The following is a 14,523-nucleotide window of genomic DNA, read 5'->3' as shown; positions in this document are numbered from 1 at the left end:
ATGTTAATGAGGGAAATAAGTATTTGACCCCTTCGACTTAGTACTTGGTGGCAAAACCCTTGTTAGCAATCACAGAGGTCAGACGTTTCTTGTAGTTGGCCACCAGGTTTGCACACATCTCAGGAGGGATTTTGTCCCACTCCTCTTTGCAGATCCTCTCCAAGTCATTAAGGTTTCAAGGCTGACGTTTGGCAACTCGAACCTTCAGCTCCCTCCACAGATTTTCTATGGGATTAAGGTCTGGAGACTGGCTAGGCCACTCCAGGACCTTAATGTGCTTCTTCTTGAGCCACTCCTTTGTTGCCTTGGCTGTGTGTTTTGGGTCATTGTCATGCTGGAATACCAATCCACGACCTATTTTCAATGCCCTGGCTGAGGGAAGGAGGTTCTCACCCAAGATTTGACGGTACATGGCCCCATCCATCGTCCCTTTGATGCGGTGCAGTTGTCCTGTCCCTGTAGCAGAAAAACACCCCCAAAGCATAATGTTTCCACCTCTGTGTTTGACGGTGGGGATGGTGTTCTTGGGGTGATTCCTCATCCTCCAAACACGACGAGTTGAGTTGATGCCAAAGAGCTTGATTTTGGTCTCATCTGACCACAACACTTTCACTCAGTTCTCCTCTGAATCATTCAGATGTTCATTGGCAAACTTCAGACAGGCCTGTACATGTGCTTTCTTGAGCAGGGGGACCTTGCGGGCGCTGCAGGATTTCAGTCCTTCACGGTGTAGTGTGTTACCAATTGTTTTCTTGGTGACTATGGTCCCAGCTGCCTTGAGATCATTGACAAGATCCTCCCATGTAGTTCTGGGCTGATTCCTCACCGTTCTCATGATCATTGAAACTCCACGAGGTGAGATCTTGCATGGAGCCCCAGACCGAGGGAGACTGACAGTTATTTTGTGTTTCTTCCATTTGCGAATAATCACACCAACTATTGTCACCTTCTCACCAAGCTGCTTGGCGATGGTCTTGTAGCCCATTCCAGCCTTGTGTAGGTCTACAATCTTGTCCCTGTCATCCTTGGACAGCTCTTTGGTCTTGGCCATGGTGGAGAGTTTGGAATCTGATTGATTGATTGCTTCTGTGGACAGGTGTCTTTTATAAAGGTAACGAGCTGAGATTAGGAGCACTCCCTTTAAGAGAGTGCTCCTAATCTCAGCTCGTTACCTGTATAAAAGACACCTGGGAGCCAGAAATCTTGCTGATTGATAGGGGATCAAATACTTATTTCACTCATTAACATGCAAATCAATTTATAACTTTTTTGAAATGTGTTTTTCTGGATTTTTTTGTTGTTATTCTGTCTCTCACTGTTAAAATACACCTACCATTAAAATTATAGACTGATCATTTCTTTGTCAGTAGGCAAACATACAAAATCAGCAGGGGATCAAATACTTTTTTCCCTCACTGTATATAGTCACCATGTAAAGCTCTGATGCAACTTGAACTATTTATAGCAACAACAACCAACAATGCAAAACTATTTCACCACAAATAAATAAATAAACCAAATTTTTGCAGTAAACACTTTCTTATTGCAATCATAGAATGATGTTCAGCAGTGCATATACTTAAGTGCATGTGTATCTGCCATAGCTATCACTAATAGTTTTCACACTCACACAAGTGTGACAGGAGCATTGACCCATTTCACCAACTAATCGCCCCGTTAGCTTAAATAAGCCTTTATATAGACCCCTCGTAATTAGCCTCACCTCCACACTGCTCTCTACTAGAAGAGGGGTTATTCAAATGCATGAACCATACATTTAACCATAAATACTTGTGTCCATAACTTTCAACAGTTACATTATAGCAAAAGTATAATAACCTTCAACAGATACAGGCAAGTAATGTGAATTAGTATAGCTACAACTCTTTTCATTTTATGCAATAACAGTTCTATATCCCCCTCCCTACAGAAGAAAATCTATGTCAAGTAAACAAGATGAAGTGGCATCATGTTAACTGACACAAACGGATCCTGTCAAACATGTGATTTTAACAAAACAAAACAGTAAGATTAAAACAAACAAACAACCTGCCCAAAGTCTCTGCCAGGAATATGTATGCCTAGTTCCTGTCAACAGACTTCAAACAGGACTGTAACAATACAAAGGTAAAATGCTTGCATTGCTGTGCTTGCAATGTTTGCATGCATTGGATTTTTCTGTATTTCTTACTCTTATTACCATAGATTTAGACAGACCTGCACGTCTATTATTCTTTTAAGACTTACGTGAACTTTCACTTCTTAGACATGATGAAGTGCGCCGCTCTCAGTTTTCTGCCCTACATCACACACCTCCCTCCAAAATGATGGGTACCCTTGATAAAGATGAGCAAAATAGGCTGTATAAAATAAACACAGGTAATTAGTTATATAAATTTGTCATCACTATGGGAAAAGGCAATGAATTCACTAATGAAAACAGACAAATGTATATACAATGAAGAAAATAAGATAAATAAACAAGAGTCAAGACCTCAAATTAAACATGAATTACAAAGAGCTGTGGATAACCATAAGGAAACATTACTGACGATGTAAGAAAGTTTAACACCAAAATAATTTAAGAAACCATTGAAAATAACAGAAAAAATCAGAACAACACCCCTGCATAGGAAAGAATAAAATCATTGCCCTGAAAAATTATGATGGCACAAATCAAAAACCGATGTGTTTATCAGAAGAGTGGACGTATTCTACAAAAACCTATATACTGATGATAGCAGTAAAGAGAAGTAGTAGTAGTCCCAATGAACACAAGTGAAATACCGTATGTGATTCCAGAAGAAGTAGGCTATGCCATAAAAAAGATGAAAAATGGAAAAGCACCTGGAGATGATGGAATCACAGTGGAGATCCTAAAAACAGCTGCAGAAGAAATTAAGATGATTGTGGTAAACATCTATCAAGGATGGTCCACCACCCAAGGAGGCAGGCCAATGGTTGAAAATGGCTCATTGATTAATGTGGCGAAAGGGGGCTGACACAAATTGTGCAGAGCAACAGAAAAGCTATGGTTAGTCAACTGACAGTCCAGTACAACATTAATGCCGACAGACCAATAAAAGAATGCACAACTCATTGTTGACAAGAATGGAGTTTCACTTCTTTCAGCAAAACACAAGAAATTGCAGGCTCAGTGGGCAAAGGAATGGAAACACTGGGCACTGGAGGACTGAAAAGACACGGCCTGGTTCCTACTATTCATCTGCTAATGGATGTTATCTTTCAAGCCGGAAGCACTGGGAGGGGTTTCTGCGCACTTCTGTACGAACCCGATCGAAACGTCACTCTATCAAAGCTGCCATTGGCCCGTGCCCGAGTCACTCAGAACAGGTCCCGTCCACTTCCTGTTCTATGAAACGTGACGTCAGCGCAGGTTCGTCCTCTTTGCCATTTCACCTGGACCTGAGAACGTGAGCTCTGTGTCTGTGTTTGTACAAACATTCAAACTGCGTATTTCGGCTGGCTGGCTCACTTCATAGTGTTGTTCACCACCGTTTTTCGCTACACATCGTCTCTGTTTTGTGTGTGTTTAGTTCTTATTGATAGCTAATCCCGATTCTGTCCCGTCCGCACACCGGAGGTCCAGCTGCGCTTTCGGTTTCAGTTTTTTTTCACAAGAGCCTTTTTAAAATAATTGTTTATATAGTGCCATGTATATTCCGACTGCTTGCCGTGTTGGATTTTTGTCCACAGGGCTTTTTCCCCCAACAGCAGGAGCGCTAGCAGCGGCAGGTCCACCATTCAACCGGGTGCTTCCGGAATCGCCGCCACGCCTAACGATCTCCCACTACGGCAAGTGACGGGGGTCTCGGGGGCACTGGATCTCCACCTCTACCCAAGCACCTCTGTCTCCTGCGCTTGCGTCTCTGCCGCACCTGCTGCTGCGCCAGCTGCCACTACTGCACCTGCCTCGGTAGCTGCTCCTCTCCTGCCTGACCTGCCCGCGGTGCGCGCCGCTACAGCTGTGCAACAGCTGTGCAACAGCTGTGCAACAGCTGTGCAACAGGGAAGAGCGGCGGAGCAACGCCCACGGGCTCCCTCCCCCTCTTCTGAGTTGTCGCTTGCCTCCTCCCCATCCCGCAGTTGGCAACAAAGGTCAGGCTCCACGGACAGGGAGCGTGATGAGGCCATCCATGCTCTAAACAGCAGGATGCACCAAATCTGTGCTCTCCTGGCCACGCAGGCAGTGCAACAGGTGTCACCCCCCCACATCATGACGCTCCACTGCTGGCTCACACTGCGCCGCTGTAGTCTGAGGGGAGTCTATCTGCGCCATCCCTGGAGGAGAGCAGTTGGATTCAGAGCTGGAGGCGAAGCCCATGGAGGAGGAGCTGTCTAGCACGCCGTCTGCTTCTGTGGGAGCAGCCACGGTTCCGCTATGATATTGTGCGACTAGATTCGGCCTCACTCCTAGCTGCACTAGTAGAGCAGCCGGCCTTGCTCTTGTAAGCGGAGGGCGAAAGAGTTAACCTCTGTAGCCCCGCTTTGTATATGCTGATTCTAGACAGTTCCCGGTAAGAGCATGACTACGGTCCTCACTCCTACGGGGCCCTTGAGGTTACTGTCTGGAGTTGTGTTGCCAAGGCCCCTAGCGGTTGCCTCGGGGCAGGCTCCCTTATCAGCTTACTGAATCCTACCTTGCGATGGTTTTGTTATACAGTAACCCGTCCACTTTGGGCAGTGCTTCCGACTAGAAAGATAACGATAGGTTGTGTATGCAACCCCGGTTATCTGAAAAAGGAAGCACTGCCCAAGGGTGCACTGATGTCACGTTTTATAGAACAGGAAGTGGGAAGGGACCTGTTCTGAGTGACGAGCGCAGGGGCCAATGGCAGCTTTGATAGAGTGACGTTTTGATCGGGTTCCTATGGAAGTGTGCAGAAACCCCTCCCCCTTGGGCAGTGCTTCCTTTTTCAGATAACTGGGGGTTGCCTTCGCAACCTATCGTTTTCAGCAGGATACTGCCCCAATGCCTCAATGCTAGGATGTCCAGGAATGGTTCCACTAACATGACAGTGAATTCAGCTCACTGCAGTGGCTTGCCCAGTCACCAGATCTCCATCGAATTGAGCATCAGTGGGATGAGATGGGACGAGCTATTATGAGTAGAGATCCACTACCAGACAACTTGACACAACCATGGGAAGCACTGGAGTCAACATGGGCCAGCATCCAAGTTGAACGCTTTCAGCACCTTGTAGAGTCCAGACCCCGAAAAACTGAGGCTGTTCTGAGGGCAAAAGTGGGTGCAACTCAATTTTAGGAATGCGTTCCTAATGTTTTGTACACTCAGTGTTTATAGTATGTGTGTTTGTTTGTGTTTAAGTATGCATAATGGATTCATAACATTTATAAATAACAGAGGATTATAATGCACTGAAAACATAATTTTTAAAATCTTTTTATTACTCGTAAGACACATAAGCATTTTAAAATAATAAAATTTAAAAATCCCAAAGCATTTTTTGGGGGGTTTTCTGTTCAGTTTACACATCTGGTATTTATTCAGTTATATTAGTAGACATAATTATTATATTGAGGTAAATACATAGCATGTACAATAAAACTTATTTAAAATGAAGCTGTTTTTTGCCATTCCTCTCTGGACTTGGCAGCAGAACCACTGTTGCATTTAGCTGTGAAAATGTCTTGATATTCCTCAAAACTTTCCATGAGATGGTCTTGCTCAGTCAGGCTGACAAAAGTTGCTCTGTTTTGATGTCATCTCTGGTGCAGATCATTGTTTCTGTGCTCCGCAACTCACCCTTGTGAGGCAGCACAAGCACGTTGCGTTCAGTTGAATTCAACTGTGATTGCAGAAGTTAAAATACATAAATGTTTAAAAAGTACTAGATGCTTAAATTTAAACATCAACTTCAAAATGAAAATTTAAATTAACAAGATTTTATGTTAAATTAACACCAACAAAAACATCAACAACAATAAACTTTAAACACATCAACAATCAGAAGGATCTAATGTGAAGATATAAAATGCATATTTTCATAAACTACACATTTAATCATTTTAAATACAAGTACCCATTTTCACCATGATTGCAAGGCATACTCAAAGACCTACATTCTTGAAAATGTATTGAAAGGGTGCACAGTGCTAAGCATTGAGCCAAAAAATATGATAATGTAAATATCTAAATTAAATATCTTTAATTGTACACACCAAATCAAAAAGTAGGTAGGTTCATTTAGAAGTAGTAATATAAGTTGTATGCCTGCTGGTCACTTTTCTGACAGGCATTGCAAAAAATATATATATATATATATATAAAAAATACATATATATAGTTGACTCTCCCCCATTCTCAAGTGAAAATAAAACGATTATATTTTAAAATCAAATATTTATCCATGGTGTTCACCTCCACAATATTAATCTTAAATAATGAATTCCTTCAGAGCAGTTTCTTTTATGAAAGCACAGTACAGATACAGGAAAATAGTCAACAGTTTCTGTTATTTTTTAATTGAGCATATCACCAGAGGACCTTGAAGAGAAACAGATTGGCAGGCGACAGCTTTGCCCCTGATGGATCGCAGTCTTAATTCTTAAAATTGTGACATTTACTGCAGATGAGGTCATCACTGATTTTCATATAGAATAGAGAATATCTTTGAACCCTACTGACAATATGTAGACTTGCCCTTAGTATGCCCCAAGGTGATTGTATAAAGATAGAGATTTGGCTGAGAGAAGCCACTGCTAAAAATGAGTTGTTAGTCCATCAGAGACTATATTGTCAGGAGTCACATATTTCTTAAGTTAGGATCTGAAACATGTGCTAACATGGTTTATTTGTGGTGAACAGCATCTGAGTTTGTTAAAAACCTCTGAAATTGGGAAGTGCTGCTAAAGCAAGCCCTACTTTGACTCCAACCTGCTTCTGTGAAATCCCCTGGAATATGAGCTGAGTCTCCCAATAGCCAAGACATGTAAATTGTCTGGCATCCTCTTTAAAAGCAAAATCAAGAGAAAACACAATTGCAACAATCCTGTGGAGTATGGCTTGTTCTTGAAGGCAATTCTACAGCATAATTTGACTTCTGAATTGCGTGGGGTCCTGCAAGATTTTTTATTGGGCTTTATATCCATTAAGTCCTTCAAATACACAACCAATTCACATTCATAATGCAGAAAATAACCCTGAAACAGAAGTCCCAGTGACAGCTTCAATATAAAATAATTGTCAAATTGTAATGCATCATCCCAAAAGGGAGGAATGTATCACTTATAGCCTGTCTTCAGTGTACTAAAGATGCTTTTAAAATATTCAGAGGATAAAAAATAAAAGGATGGGAAAACATGTAGCAGAATTATACTTCAGACCATGAAAAGTATTTATTGCCCTATGACTATGTTTACATCAATTCATAATATTCTATTTTTACCTCCTGTTATTCATTATGCTGTGTTCCATACACACATACATATTTTTGTTTTCCTCCTGCAACAGGAAGATTTAGAAGATGACAGCATGCGAGAGGAAAAACAAAACAGTGTTTGTACAACTCACCCTGAATTCTGTTTTTATTAGCATAACCCCACCTTGATTAGCACATTGACTGCCAAATCTTGTCTAAGCTGACACTGTTATATGGCAATGCAATATAACTTCTAATTACAGTTGTGTTTCACCTACAATGGGCGCAATCATATTGAATAGTCTCATAAATTAACAAAATTAAATAGTAAGTGATTGAAGTATATTGAAGACAATATCAGTAATATATTAAGCAACTTAGGTCAGTATATACAGCATAAACCATCTCCTGATATCCATTCAATCTTCTTGTAATGTGTCCAACCCATTGCAATTTTTACATTTTCACTCTTTCAATGATGTCACAAATGTTGGTTTGTTCTTCGATGCATTAATTTAGTTTTCTATTTCCTGTAATTCCAAGCATACATCTTTCCATGCTGCTTTGTGTCGTCCACACTGTGTATTTTTTTTTTTTATTAAGTGACCAGGTTTCACAGCCATAAGTGAGCACTGGTAGTGTGTATATATATATATATACACACACACACATACACAGAGAAAGCAATATCATTTTTTTAACAATACAAATTGGACTCTGTATCTTTTTCATTTAATCCAACGGGAAGCAGCAGCCCATGTATTGACCCAATAATGCAGCTGTGGGATAATCCATGTTGTGGACAGATGCTGTGTGTCATTACTCACTACAATATACAGCGTAATGTCCTCATAGTGTTTATTCCGGATAATGTATTATTATCTCTTAGGTTTCAAATTCTGTTAATGATAATTAAATCTGACACTGTTTCTACATAATGGATCTCACTTAAGCCAAAACAAAATTAATTGCAAATCCATGTTTTGGTTTGAAATATTCATCACATAATGTTATTTCAAATTATTGTCAAAGCTTATAAAATGAATAAAATGACAAGTGTAATATGTGTATGACTTTGCACTAGTACGAATGAATACAGTACAGATATTACAGTTGCCAGTCATACATAGCAATTATAAGCTAGAGCTCTTTTCCTTTTAGTGTCTAACCAAGAGGTATATTTCAAGAAACCAAGGGCACTTCTGGGTTAGAGGATGCATTTGTGTGACTCTCTTTGCAGCTTTGGATTGCGTCAGTGGAGTGAGCAACGAATTTTGCCCTTTCTGGACAGATGACTACTGGCCATAACAAACAGAGATCTCTCTTGGAGAATCTCTTGATGTATCAGGCAGAAATTACACTTCTTTTACAGAAACTATCTAATGGTCGAAACTGCACTCACATCAGAGAGTGTGGACACCAAGTCGGCTGTACACTTATTGAAAAAAAATCCCCGCTGAGCAAACTCGAGCAAACTCGAGCTATTCTCATTCCATCCTTGCAAAAATTAAATTAAAATCATTTTCTGGGCCTAAAACTTACTGATTCTGAGGCAAGAATCTGAAGAAAACCCAATGAACTGCCAATCTTGTCCACACTGTGCGTTAGCTCCGGGGTTTTCAATAGTTGATTGATTTTATTCTTTCTTTTATGTTTTTCATTATGTGATAAAATAATAAATCAGAATATGTGATAGACCATCTATTAAAAGGTACCTGTTTATTTAACAGAAGTCTCCACCAGGATATGCAAATGAAAGGCAAATGCTGTTTAACATCAACATTTCATAACCAGAACATGTCTACATTTTAGTGAAATAGTTTATAACAGAATTAGTCTGATGAAATGAGGCAGTACTGCAGAACCACCATGATCTTTTAATATAAGAAATGCAATATTCCACAGCAACATTATTAATATTTTCTAGGTCTTGCCACAGATTGCATAAGAAATATATTATTGGGTAATTTATTCAGATATATCCCCTCTAGCTCACAAAATTAATTTTCAAGGTCCAACATCATTTTATATCAAGGAATATTAGGTAACAAAGTAGGTAATGCCTATAAACCAATTCAGAGCCTAATACAGCTGATTGGTATCATCTTTTGTATGCTTTGTTTTCAAGAAGACAGCATTTTAAAAACACAGTATTGTTAATTGGTTAATGATGCTAATATTGTTCCATTGAAAAAGGAACAGTAAGACATTGTACTTAATAAGGATAGCATTGTCTTCTCAGATCTAACAAACCTTTTACTGTCATTCAGCACATTTATTTTAAAGGTTTTATCATTTTCTGGTATGTACTGCAATTAATTACCATTATATTTATTTTCCACATAAAAACTACCACAACCCCGTTTCACTTCTGTACATTACTTAGATGTAAAATCAAGGATGTATACAAGATACATTACTTTAATGATAATGTAGGAAAATGCTTGGATAATTGGAGGAATAAAACATCCCCAGGGTTTGTCACTTACACAACACAGTGAACCACTGGGAAAATACCACGATGTATAACTATGAATTTGAAATCTATGTTATGATAATATGAAATACTACATTTTAATGCATTTTAGGTGAGTAGGGAACATATCAATATTTGGTCGATCAACAATGACATGAATTAACAAGAAGCATCGAAGGAGCACATCTGTACTTTAGGTTTAACAGGTTTTCCTTCAAAAAAGTTAAAATAATTATACAGGATATAACATTAATATTTACTGCACTGGCAACAATATGACATTCATTATGTATGACAAAATGTATGAGATTTAGCTAGGATTATCTGTGGGTTTTATTTGTATTTAATCCTGACAGTTGCAAATTGAATATTCATATGCAAATATAGGTCATACTTTGTTATAAGTTGATGGGATGTTTTGACACTTGTATTTTACTTCATAATTTAAAATAAAAACTTTTTTTCTAACATGATCTCAAAATGGCTGTACTATTCATATAAATTAAAGCTTTTTGATTGAGAAGATAGAAGGTATGCCAGCTTTTTGCAGTTTCTCTTTAATTATTTACTGCTGCTTACAGGCTGTGCACAAAAGTTCTGCTTATGATAAATACTGACACTGAATTTTTGTGCAGTGGAAACATGTGTCTGTGTTTCTGAAACACTGTCACATGCAATATCTATGCATATCATTGTCTGAAAAACAAGTCATATTCTGAAATCTGTAGGCTGTACAATTATATAACGACAAACTGCAACTTGTGAGTCTCATCATCTTAAACCATATGTAACAAACAAAACTGAAAAGCTCTGAATCCTCTGTGATGATACAGCACACAGTGTTGTTCAAATAGTTCAAAGCGCATAAAACTAATCGTAGTAATAATCTGGATCTGTATTTGTAACAAACTTGTGTTGTATCAAAACAAACAGACCAACCAAGAAAGAAGAATAAGCCTGAGTCCCTTTTGTCTCTCTTAATTTAGCAATCTGCAAGTTATTCTTTTGTTATCTGTTTCGTGTTAGGTAGGATTCAATAAACAGAAATCTAGTCAGGGTGGAGGTATAAAACAGCTCCTTTTTTTGTTTACTTTGGGTTCCACATAACAATGACTTTTACGCCCTTTCTTCTGGCTCCAAATACACATCCAGATAGATATTGAAACAACCAGTCCAAATATTACTACTACAACTCTTCCAACTTTCAACTTACGTCTCCCCTGATACAGGCCAGCAGGCAGTCTAACGTGCATTAATAGCATGCTATTACCTAGAGTGAATTGATATTAGTAATTGTTTATCAGTATATTGGTTATTGTAAGTACTTTATTTAATGTATGTAACACTACTACTACTACTAAGTAATAATTTGTATAATTATGATGATGATGTGGATGCAGTAGGTTCTTAGAAAGATAGATGGACTTTGATTAACTTATAGCTAAACTCTTGCACTCAATTGCTGTATAGTCCAATGTAGATGGTGAGTAAAGTTCTATATGAAATCTTTTAAAAACTTGGTTAGAAGCATTTAAAGCCCCAGAAGAGAAAAAAAGAACTTAAATTAACCATGACAGTATGTGCACTAATACTCCTATAAAACCTTTACATTAATAATGAGGCAAGGAGAGGGGGGTGAAGCCATTTTTTTTCTTTTCTTTTCTTTTTTTTAACAGCTAATTTTATAGATACCAATCCCAGTTGTTACTCTTTGCATAATTCAGTTGGGTATCATGAATATGCAAATACGCAGCAGTCATTTAACTTACCCTGCATTATATTTTAAACCGCAATTAATTATTTAGCGTATGAACAATCCACAGATGAGACAAAGCAGACGTAATGGAAGATGTTGCTCCATGTAAAATCAAACGAAGTGTTAAAGTAATATATAGCTTTGAATCATGGTGCAACAATTAAAGTCTGTTTGCATGACCACATCTATAATATAAATTGTGGCTATTAGACCTGTGTCAATATTTTACCTAATAAAGTAATTGAACCAAGCAGCATCAGGGCAATGGCAACAGGCAGGCAGAATGGTATTCTAATTCAAACCAGTTGAAAGTACTGTACTTGTGTCATTTTATTAGAAAAATATTTCCAAAGTTTCAACAGAAGTGTTTGTATACTGTATATACAGTCTTTTTCACCAAGATTTTGATTTTCAAATGGCACCACAAGCCCCCCTGGAGTCGTGCAGCAGTTAATGATTGTGCTATGCACTGGTGTTTCAGAACAATGCAAAGAAAGCACAAACTCAGCACAAATTGCAATAAGGAATAATACAGAAAACACAGTAGCATGCCATACTTTGTAAATGATATTCTTGTGAATATCATTAAAATGAATAACGCTCTTCAGGAGTTAATGTTACAACACTGCATATAAGATAAAATAATTATAATAAAAAAACTAAAACAAGCAACGCAAATCTAAAAATTGTTTAATGCATCCAGTCACTGTTGGTCAAGAGCAGCCTAATCTCCTTTTGAAGGACTTATTAAATGATTGTGTACAGGATGTAACATTTCTGTGATTTCATGCCTCCTTCCGTATCACAGCTGTAGGTGGTCTGAGATAAGTACTTTGATAAAATCATACTTGCACAAATGATCACATCTCAACATTAATCCAATTATCCCTGCAGTGACTACTCATGCCCCCAGAGAAAACTAAATCCAGAGGATAGAATCAAAGACAAACTTTAATTTACTAGACAGGATGCTACTCAACATTTTCAATTATGTGAAGTCTATTATAATATTGAGAACATACTTGGGTGATACAATCACATTACAGCTTAAGATGCAGGGCATTCGTACATCTGCTGCAAACTAATAAACATACGAGGCTTGTTTCTGCAAGTCCTCCAACGCATTCACACCCCCTGCAACTACAATTTACATGAAAATAATGCAAGGAACGGAAAACACAACTGTGAACAGGGAAAAGAGATATGTGAAAAGAATGAATGACAATCATGAAAAAATAATAATAAAAAAAGAGCAGAGCCTATATTTACCTGATGTTTTCTCTCCTGCTGCAGTCTTTATTCATCTAAATGTGTGTGAAGTTCTAATATATTAACAGTGAACATAAAACTGTCATTTTGTATTTCAAAAAAGGATAGGGACAGATGATACCTGAAGCTGCTCAAAAACATCAATCAGATTCACTTTCATGAAAAAAGACAATACACAACAGGTTTCATTTAAATAAAGTGATCTGCTGTATTGATCTCCCATCGCTAGTGCAGAACTTAGCTAAGATCTAATATATTTCCCTTGTTAGGCCACACATGGAACCCTGTACTCAGAACTGGTCATCACCTCATTTAATGGGCATTGATACCGTACAGAAGGTCCAGAGAAAAGCATGTGGAAACACCTTGGAGCATGACTTGTGATGTCAGATTGAAAGGGGCAATTTATTTTAACATTATAATGCTGTGGACATATTGTCCCTATTACATTTTATTAAAAAGTTTTGCATGGCTAACATATTATAGATTATACAGACATAATATTGTATAGTTTATTGTATTGTATTGTATTGAATTTTAATATTGTAGAGTTTAGTAAGCTATTAAATTTTTAACCCCACCCTTTGCCCCACTTCCATACAACTGACATTTAAATATCTATATATAGGCTGCATGGTTTCAGAGTATGTGTCTATATCCTTTTTGGGGGAGCTGGGAAATAAACCGATTTTAAATATGGCTCATCTGGGAATGACATCAGAGAATATGTCTTAACCATGCCAGTTTGGAAATGGAACTGTGTCAAAGGTTATACTGCCAGTAAGCAGGTGACGGCAGCACTGAGCAAGCTTAGGTGGTGTGTTGCACCAGCCAGAGTGGGCACCAAGTGTCTTCTGGTGAACGGCAAAAAGAGACTGAGTTACTGTATACCAGTGGTGCCCAGACACGGTCCTGGAGAGCCCCAGTCCAGTAAGATTTGTAAGTCACACAAAGTCAGTTAATTTCAACAGACTGGGACCACATGAAATGTATTGATCAATTAATCAATTCACTTGTTCGATAAAGGGAATTCTGGTCATTGAGGGGTGAAAAGGGTAGTTCAGTTTCTTTATACCAAATCTCTACATGAATTCATGTCACAAATCACCTGCTTAATTGATCACATTGAAATGAGTCCAGGTGTTAAGAAATTGATAATTCAAGATTACCTATAAAAGCTGTTGGATAGGGGCCCTTGAGGATTGGGTTTGGGCAGCACTGCTATAAGTTATAACAGGCTTGGGGAGGTTAGTGACAGTTTACAATAGCCTATAGGTAACTTTTAGACAAAATGCATTCACCAAGTTGCCATGGTTACAAAATAACCCCACCCCCTTTGGGCAGTATTCTCGACTCGAAAAATAAGCGGCAAATGTAACCACAATAACAGCTGAATTCTTTCAGTTGATAAATATATATGCCAACCAATATATTCTGAGTTTTATGACATGCTAGAAGCTGCATTCTATCCAGAATGATTTAAACTGTGAAATATGGGATATATTTAGAATAAGTTAGAAAGTGCTCTCTGAAATGTGAAATGGGTAGCAGAGATAGCATAAAATATATGCTGGCTGCATTCCCTATTGAAATTATCCTATTTAAAAAATAGAAAAAAA

The sequence above is a fragment of the Amia ocellicauda genome, chromosome 6, assembly GCF_036373705.1.
Source record: "Amia ocellicauda isolate fAmiCal2 chromosome 6, fAmiCal2.hap1, whole genome shotgun sequence".
NCBI lineage: Eukaryota > Metazoa > Chordata > Actinopteri > Amiiformes > Amiidae > Amia > Amia ocellicauda.
Note: the sequence above shows the minus strand (reverse complement) of the source record.